We start from the raw sequence: 8011 nt of genomic DNA, 5'->3' as shown, positions 1-8011 counted from the left end.
CCCCGAGTCCATACTTTGCAAGGATATGACCAGGTTGACTGTCTTTGGAGACTGGTGTGTTGGATGTTCCAGAGCAGTTGACTCAGAAACCTTCCTTCCGTTGCTCAGAGAGAAATATCTGCACACAGATGAGGGACTGATCCTAGCTCCATCCGGTTGCCAGAATGAACATCCAATGGGTGTGTTAAATGTAAGAAAAAGTCTTCAGTAGGCAGTATTGTCTAGAATGGACACTTCCTCAGGACTCTGTCTTTCTGCTTCTTGACTAGTCTAATTATTGGGAACATTCCCTCAGATGATTTCACCATGAAGCAGTGACTGACAGCTGACAGGCCCAGATTAAGATCCACACAGTATGATAACCAGACAGAGAGATGGCTTTTGATTTAATCTTCAGCTAGAAAATCTCTATGGAAAGATTATGATCAGCCTGGATTGGATTCTGGGCTCATCCACAGACCCACCACTGTGGCCACTGAGATGAAGTTCTAGGATGAGGTCATTTCAGGCCACGGGTCTACCTCTTAGTCACTAGCTCAGATATGTGGGCTCATTAGGTCCCCACAGCTCCTGCAGGCAGGATGCTGGAGACTGCCGGAAGAAGAGTATCCTTGCTCTTGGCAGAGTGCCAGGCCACCTGAAGAGACGCTCTCTTCTGGGTATCGCATGTATGTTTGTAAAGTATGAGGATGCCAACGCCATTTTGCAAGCAGGAGGGGAGTCAGCCAACCACAGAGGAGGACACGCCTGAGGATGTGGTCGGGAAACAGAGCTGGAGGCTCTGGACCAACCCACTCCCCGAAGCCTGCTCTTCCTCCAGCGTTCAGGCCAACAGTGGCTCTTATTGAATTTCTGGTTGTGTTTTTGTTTTGTTTCACAACTTGCAGCCTGAAACAGCCTAACAGGTATGTGGTAGGGGGGGTTGGTTCCAGAAAGAATAAGAGATGCTGAGCAACCAATAAAAGGTCCACTAAAATTAGGATGATGAGTACGTGGCAGGGAGGACATCTGTGGCCAGGCTCAAGGTTAAGGGAGGAGCCTGGATCTTCACTGATGTTCAGTGGGAAAGACAGGCAGGAGAGCAGGGTGAGACCTCCTCATAATTACTGAACCTCACGGAAGTTCCTACTACATGCAGCTACCATTTCTGGGAGTTGAGTCCGAGGGCGAGGAGCATCTTGGCTGCATTGCATGCCAGCTGTGGGGTCAGGGGGGTGGGCAGGCTTGGGTCTTCCCTTCCGGACAGTGATCTCTGAGGAGGTGGAGCTATAACCTCAAGCTGGGGGCCTGGCTCTAGCACCTTGCTGGAGGTGCCATGCAGGGAGGGGTAGGTGAGGGTCAGGGTCACACGGAAAGAGGAAAGAGGGTTCTGTAAAGCGAGGGTTCGGGAAAAGGCACTCTCAGGGACAGAGGGCAGCAGGGCAGGGCACGTCCCCACATCAGCTGGAAGATTCCAGCTCAGCCACCTGCTGGGGAAGTGGCTCTTCCCCAGGTGCGAGCTTCTCCCCAGACCCCGTGGCCAAAGAGTCCACTCATCTCTTTCTCTCACCCAAGCCCCAGGGAAGCCCAGGCCCAGGGGACAAAGCCGCCTTGTTGTGGAGCTCTGATTTCTGAGTGGCCTCTTGTTTGGGGACCCAGGGAGCAAGAAGAACGAGCTGTGAAGCTAGGAAAGTATTGCCCTGGAGCTGGGCTGCAATTTCTTTTTGTTCCTTGCCAAGTGCCCCTCCGATCTAGGACAGAGGGCCTGCTCCCAGCTGGAAGTCAGAAGGGGCCCCGGCCTTCAGGCTCCGGGGACGCAGGACCACAGCGAGGAGGAACAAAAGCCTCACAGATCCCACGGGGAGTGTGAGGTGTCTGAGTCCAGGATTGTTCAGCCTAACCTGACTGGTGTGTCTGGGAGTGACTGGAGGGGACCCACCGGTTCGTGGCCTCAGGGTTTTGTCCCACAGAGACGTTACAGTGACTTGCTTGATGAAGAGGCCTGGCTCACGTGCTGGTACGTGCACATTTACCAGTTCATGTTCACTTGCTATTGCTTGTGCACGTCTCTGTGGTACAGGTGCCAGGAGTCACTGTGCAAAGAGTCTACCACATATGATGAAAATGCGTGGACCTCTCTTAGACTATAGGACAGCCTCCTAGCTGGTCCCTTGACGCTCTCTGTCAGGGATCCTTGCATTGCTCACCAAAAACCCCTTAGTAACAGTTCTCAATCCTGACTGCCCACTAGAATCATCTAGGGAGCCTTTAAAAATACCCATCGCTGGGCCCCATCCTCAGATATTTGGATTTATATGGTCTAGGGCAGAGCCTAGGTCTGGGTCTAGGTCTAGATGTAGGTCATCCTCAGATGATGATGTGGAGCCAGGGTTCAGAACCATGGGCTAAAGGAAGGAGCCGTGAGCTCCCTGCTCTGAATGGGGCCCCAAGCTGCTCATAACCAGGGTGAGATTTCTTAGTCACTGCCTGTTTTTTATTCAATATTCCTATGACTTTTTGCTATAAACTTCATATATCCATAATATGACTCTACTATTTTAAGCTGTTCACCAATAAGCTAGATTTCCACTCCAAGCCGGTGCTCAACACTCTTCCTGTGCCCGCCCCACCAGCACGCAACTCCATGCTCCCAGATCACGTAGGCCCCAGAGAGGAGGACCAGGGATGATCTACCCGTGGCTCCCAGAGAGCCTCTCACTGACAAGTCTTTGGAATGTGTTTGCCAAAGATATTCACCAAGAGCAGATCAGTTTTCCTAAAAGGTCCCCCTGATTCCTCTTTGTTCAGGGTGAATGGTGACTCGGTGGCCAGGCACCCTGAGGCTGAAATGGGATGCAGAGGCCCTGGTGGTGCAGGAGCGTTCTGTCTTGGGATTCGTGAATGAACATTTTTTCAAAAGGAGGTATAGGGGCGCCTGGGTGGCTCAGTCGGTTAAGTGTCCGGCTTTGGCTCAGGTCATGATCTCACGGTTCGTGGGTTCGAGCCCTGCGTTGGGCTCTGTGCTGACAGCCAGCTTAGAGCCTGGAGCCTGTCTTCCAATTCTGTGTCTCCCTCTCCCTCTGAACCTCCCCTGCTCGCACTGTCTCTGTCTCTCAAAAATAAAATTAAAACCATAAAAAAATTTTTTTAAAAAGGAGGTATATACTTATCTTATGTATGTTAAATAAATATAAATAGGACATAAAACCTGAGATTAGTATATTATTCTTTCTTTTTTTTTTTAAAGGAATAGTTTTAAATTTAAGGAAAATCACTATGTAATAGTAGTGCAGGTGGTACTTGGGTTTGTATGTCACTAAATGATGAAAGGGGGCGTTCAAGGCCCCGCCCGACCTGCCCGTTCTAGCTTTATTTTTTCTTTCTTCCCAACAGAGGCCCTTTGCTTTGTCAGAAAGGCTCCCACATTGTCCCACATATAGGGGTCCCATAAAAACACGGGCTCTGGAACTATCCGACCTGATTGAAACCAGTGGTCCATGCAAACTCAAGGGGAGGAAGCACAGACCCCAGGTCTTGAGGGGAAAGTCTGTGGAAGGTTCTAGAAGGACATGCAGCATGGATAGTACTGTCATGGCTGTTTTGGAAAAATACAAACTGTCACAATCCATTTTATGGGTTTCATAGATGTTTCAAGATCATCATATAGATATATATGTAAGTTAGGTTCCAGATAAACTGGCAAGAAATTCTTTCTTTTTCCTTCCCTCCCTCATGACAGGAACCTGTGAAAAATCCAGCTTGAGAGAAACTTAGCGATTGAATTCAAAGCACCAGGCATACAGTAAACACTCAATAAATGTGACTGCTATTATTAGATGATGCGGAGGACACTTGTGGTCTCTCCCCCGGCCATGAACACTCATACATGAGCAGTCCTATCTCCCATAGTTCATGTAAAGCTCACAACCACCCTGCGAGACACATGCCCCTAACCATTATCTGCAGTTTCACTGATGAGGCACCTGAGTCTTAGAGAATTGAGGGATTTTCCCCTAACTTAATTTAATTCCTAAAAGTTTCATCGAAGGGGCAATTTTATGTCGTCCATTTTAAAGACAGAAAAAAGGGTTCAGGGAGATTAAGTACATTGCCCAAGATGGGACTGGTTGGTTTCGAACCCAGATTTTTCTGACTCTGGCCTCCGTGTGGTCCCTACCAGGGACACGGCTTCCCGACAGTGAGGGTGTGGTGGGGGGTGGGGGGTCTCTGGGGTGGCTCTCGGTGCCAGTGAGGCTGCCAGGTGGCCACAGCTTAGTCTGTTCTTTCCGTAGTTCACTGCAGATGGTACCCGGGAGCCAATGGCCATTAACCCCAAGGTCATGGAGAAACATAGCTGCTGTTGTTCCAAGATGCAAATGTGCTTCTCCACTCTAGCCAGTGGGAAAATGCCAGTTCCTGTGGGAAAGGGGCGAGCGTGTGGAGGGGTGTGTCGGGGGGAGTGCAGAGAGGTGACGGGGACTGGGGTGCAGCGCTGGGCAATGCGGCGTGACGGCTTCCGCCCTTCTCAGAGCACCTCCTATGCACGCTCAGCTCTGGGCCTTTGCACATGCTGCTCTTCTGTCAGTGTCCGTTTATTCACTCAGGAGATCTTTGTGAGCCCTCTTATTTGTGAGTCACTATGAAAGGTGCTGGATACGATGGGAAAGTCGTGGACCCTCCTGGAGCTTACCTTCAGGTGGTAAGGGGGAAGGGGAGGGACAGGAAGTATTCATGGAAACAAATAAAAACGATAATCCCGGATTTTTGATCTGTTAATCACTAAGAAGAAAATAAACAAGGTAATGGAAAACGGAATAGCTTGGAACGCTTCCCAGACCTAATTATCCTTTAGGATGTAACCCAGCGAACACGTCCTCTGGGACACCTTCCTGGCCCAACAAGGCTAGGTTAGATGAGCCTCTAACGTGCCTCACGTGGCCAGTTACCTGCCTGCGTCACTTGTTTACGGGTCTGTCTCTGACGCTAGCCTGTGCGGCCCTTGCGGACAGAGACTAAGTAGTGTGCCAGGCGCCTGGACACTGTCTGGCCGCACACAGATGCTCAACGCCTATTTGTGAAAAAAAAAAAAAAAAAAAAAAAGTGAATGGATGGAGGGATGGCCATGTTTGGTGAAATAGCACCCTGAAGAGTGAGGCTATTTTTAATGCAGTTATGGCCTCAAAACCGTGTGATCTCACTGCATTCTTCCTAACTGTCGCTGGCTGGGGTTTTCTAAAAACATATTTTGGGATCTTAATGAATGAGAATGATTTGCACTACAGCATATGGCTACTTTAATTAAGCAAAGGGCATCCCTTTAGTAGGATAATAAATAGTGTATAATTTATCAGGCCTCATGTGTATTTTATAAGTATACCATGTGGGCCATATAAATCATTCTATACTTTGGAGGGGTAGATATTGACCTGATGCAAGGCAGTTCATGGAAGAAAAATGTGCTGAACACTCTGATTGCCCCTGAAGAGGCGGCCATCCAGGCAGCAGTCACCTTGGGGTTCCCTGGGCGCCCTGAAAAGCAGAGCAACTCACAAGGGAGAGTGGGAGTGGGGAAGAGCCTTCATCTGGGGCTGGAGAGCCCAGTAACCCGCTGTGTTTGTTCCTCAGTGAAGACAGCACGGTGCCACGCGCTGAAGACGCAGGACTCCTCAGACGGATATGCCGCTTGGAGCGCTGGAAAGTGGCCTGGGCTCTTGGGTTCTGTTGCTAAGCATCTGCCCGGGCTGGATAATTGGAATCCATCCGGGAGGAAGGGCAGACTAAAAGTAAGGCGGGGAAGGGCAAGCTCCGCACATGAGCCATGGAGATCCCGCAGTCCTGGGACGCGGCGGAAGAGCACGGACACGCTGTAAACAGACCCCGACAGAGCAGACAGGCTGGCGGGGTCCAGGGCCTCCGCTGAGCAAGATGCCGTGGACCCAGAACAAGGTGCCCTGGCTCCGTGCGGGAGCACCTAGTACCCTGATGAGGGGGGCGACTCCCCATCACTAGAGACAAGGGCCACTGTGCCCGGGCGGTGAGTCTCCAGGCAGAGGGAAACTGAAGGGGTGCTCTAAAGAATGAATCTTTCCCTACAGAACTCAGAGACGCTTGCTACAAACCAACCTGCCATTGGACCCTCCTTAACGGAGCAGAGGAAGAGGATCTGTGGAAAAGATGGAACCAGACTGGGGGTCAGCAGAGTGAGGGTGGGGGAGAAGGGCCTTAGCAGGAATGGAGGAACGGTGTGTCATAGACCAAACCTTTCATTATGTTTCAGATGAACCCCATGTGGGAGATATCCATTCTCTCTCTCCATTATCTCTCTATCTGTTCCAGAGGCTCCAAAGAGATGTATATTGGGAAACAGTTAAAAAGCTATCTTGCTGAGCAGAGCCTTTGTGGGCAGGGAAGGCTGGCCTATTCTAATTTCATACACTTTGGGGAAGTATAAAGGAGGTAAGATTGAAAAGTAGCCCTAGAAGAGATTGTAGAGACCGCTGAAGACTTCATGAATAAATTTTAAAATAAAAAACACGCAGTTCCTGGCACCTGTGTCAATATGCACGGCCCTCTATTCAGGCCGGGACATATGCAGACTTGAGCAGGCCTGAATCACATGGCCGCCTAGACAGCTCCCCCTGGGTGTCCCAGTGGGACACTGGAGTCCACATGGCCAGCACCTGACTTCTCATCTGTCTGCCCAGATGAGCTCCCTCCCCTCCATTCTTTTGCCCAGTTAAAGGTACCAGGGGGCACGCACTCACCTGGGCAATAAACTCAGTAGCCGCTGAAGACCTTTCTCTCTCCTGCACTGTCCATGTTAAATCAGCAAGTGTAATCAGCCTCACCTCTTAACCCTTTCTCCAATTTCTCAATTCCTTTCTATTTCTTTGCTTGGGCGATCACATTAGTCTTTTAACGGGTCCCTGCCTCCAGGCCTGTGGCGGTGCCCCCCCCCCCCCCCCCCCCCCCCCCCCCCCCCCCCCCCCCCCCCCCCCCCCCCCCCCCCCGATCCCCTGGCTTCAGACTCCACATCGTCACTGTTCCGTTCTGTGCTGAGAACCTCACGAGGACTCTTTAAGAGCTAACGCAATAGTTGCTGAGTTTTTAAACTTTAGAACATTTCTTTTTCAAATGAAACCCCAATAAACAAAAGAGAACAGAGCCAAGATGTTCTGGGGAGTGCCTCATTCGCTCAGTCTTGCTTCTTAGCCCAAGGCACCACGAAGGAGCCCCAGTGCCCCCAACAAACACAGTTTGAAAGTTCTCAGCAAATGTCCAAACCATGTAGCGTGGTTTCCGTATCCCTCCACAGTCTGGTGCTGGCCACCTCTCTGATCCCACTTCTGCCACCCTCTCCCTCATTGCTTGGACCATCCTGCCCCCTCTCTGGCCCCATGAACGGAACTGCCCAGCACCACTGGTCTTCCAAATTCTGTTCAGGCATCAGCTCCTGCGGAAAGCCTCTCGGACCCCTCGAACAGCTCAGCCAGAACCTAACGCATTGCTAGGCGGACAGTCTTCTGGAACTAGGAGACTGTAAGCTCCCTGAGGACCAGGCTGGCGGCCCATTCATCTCTCTCCTTGGTCCCTAGCTCCTCGGGAAGTCTCGTAACTCTCTATCACCCTGAGCAGTGGAATGGAGACCAGGGCCTCCCCTACCTTCGCATAGACTGCACGGAGTCCTGCTGCGATGATGTAGGGTGTCAGCACTTGCCGACCACCCCCGTGTCCTGTGGGGATGGAGCAGGGCACCCGGCACCCTCCGTGGGGATCACAGACCACCCCCGTGTCCCGTGGGGATAGAGCAGGGCACCGGCACCCTCTGTGGGGTTCACAGACCACCCCCCCGTGTCCCGTGGGGATGGAGCAGGGCAGTTGGCACCCTCTGTGGGGATCACAGACCACCCCAGTGTCCCATGGGGATACAGCAGGGCACCCGGCACCCTCCGTGGGGATCACAGACCACCCCTGTGTCCCGTGGGGAAGGAGCAGGGCACCCGGCACCCTCCGTGGGGATCACAGACCACCC

Source organism: Suricata suricatta, chromosome 11, assembly GCF_006229205.1.
Source record: "Suricata suricatta isolate VVHF042 chromosome 11, meerkat_22Aug2017_6uvM2_HiC, whole genome shotgun sequence".
NCBI classification, from domain to species: domain Eukaryota; kingdom Metazoa; phylum Chordata; class Mammalia; order Carnivora; family Herpestidae; genus Suricata; species Suricata suricatta.
Note: the sequence above shows the minus strand (reverse complement) of the source record.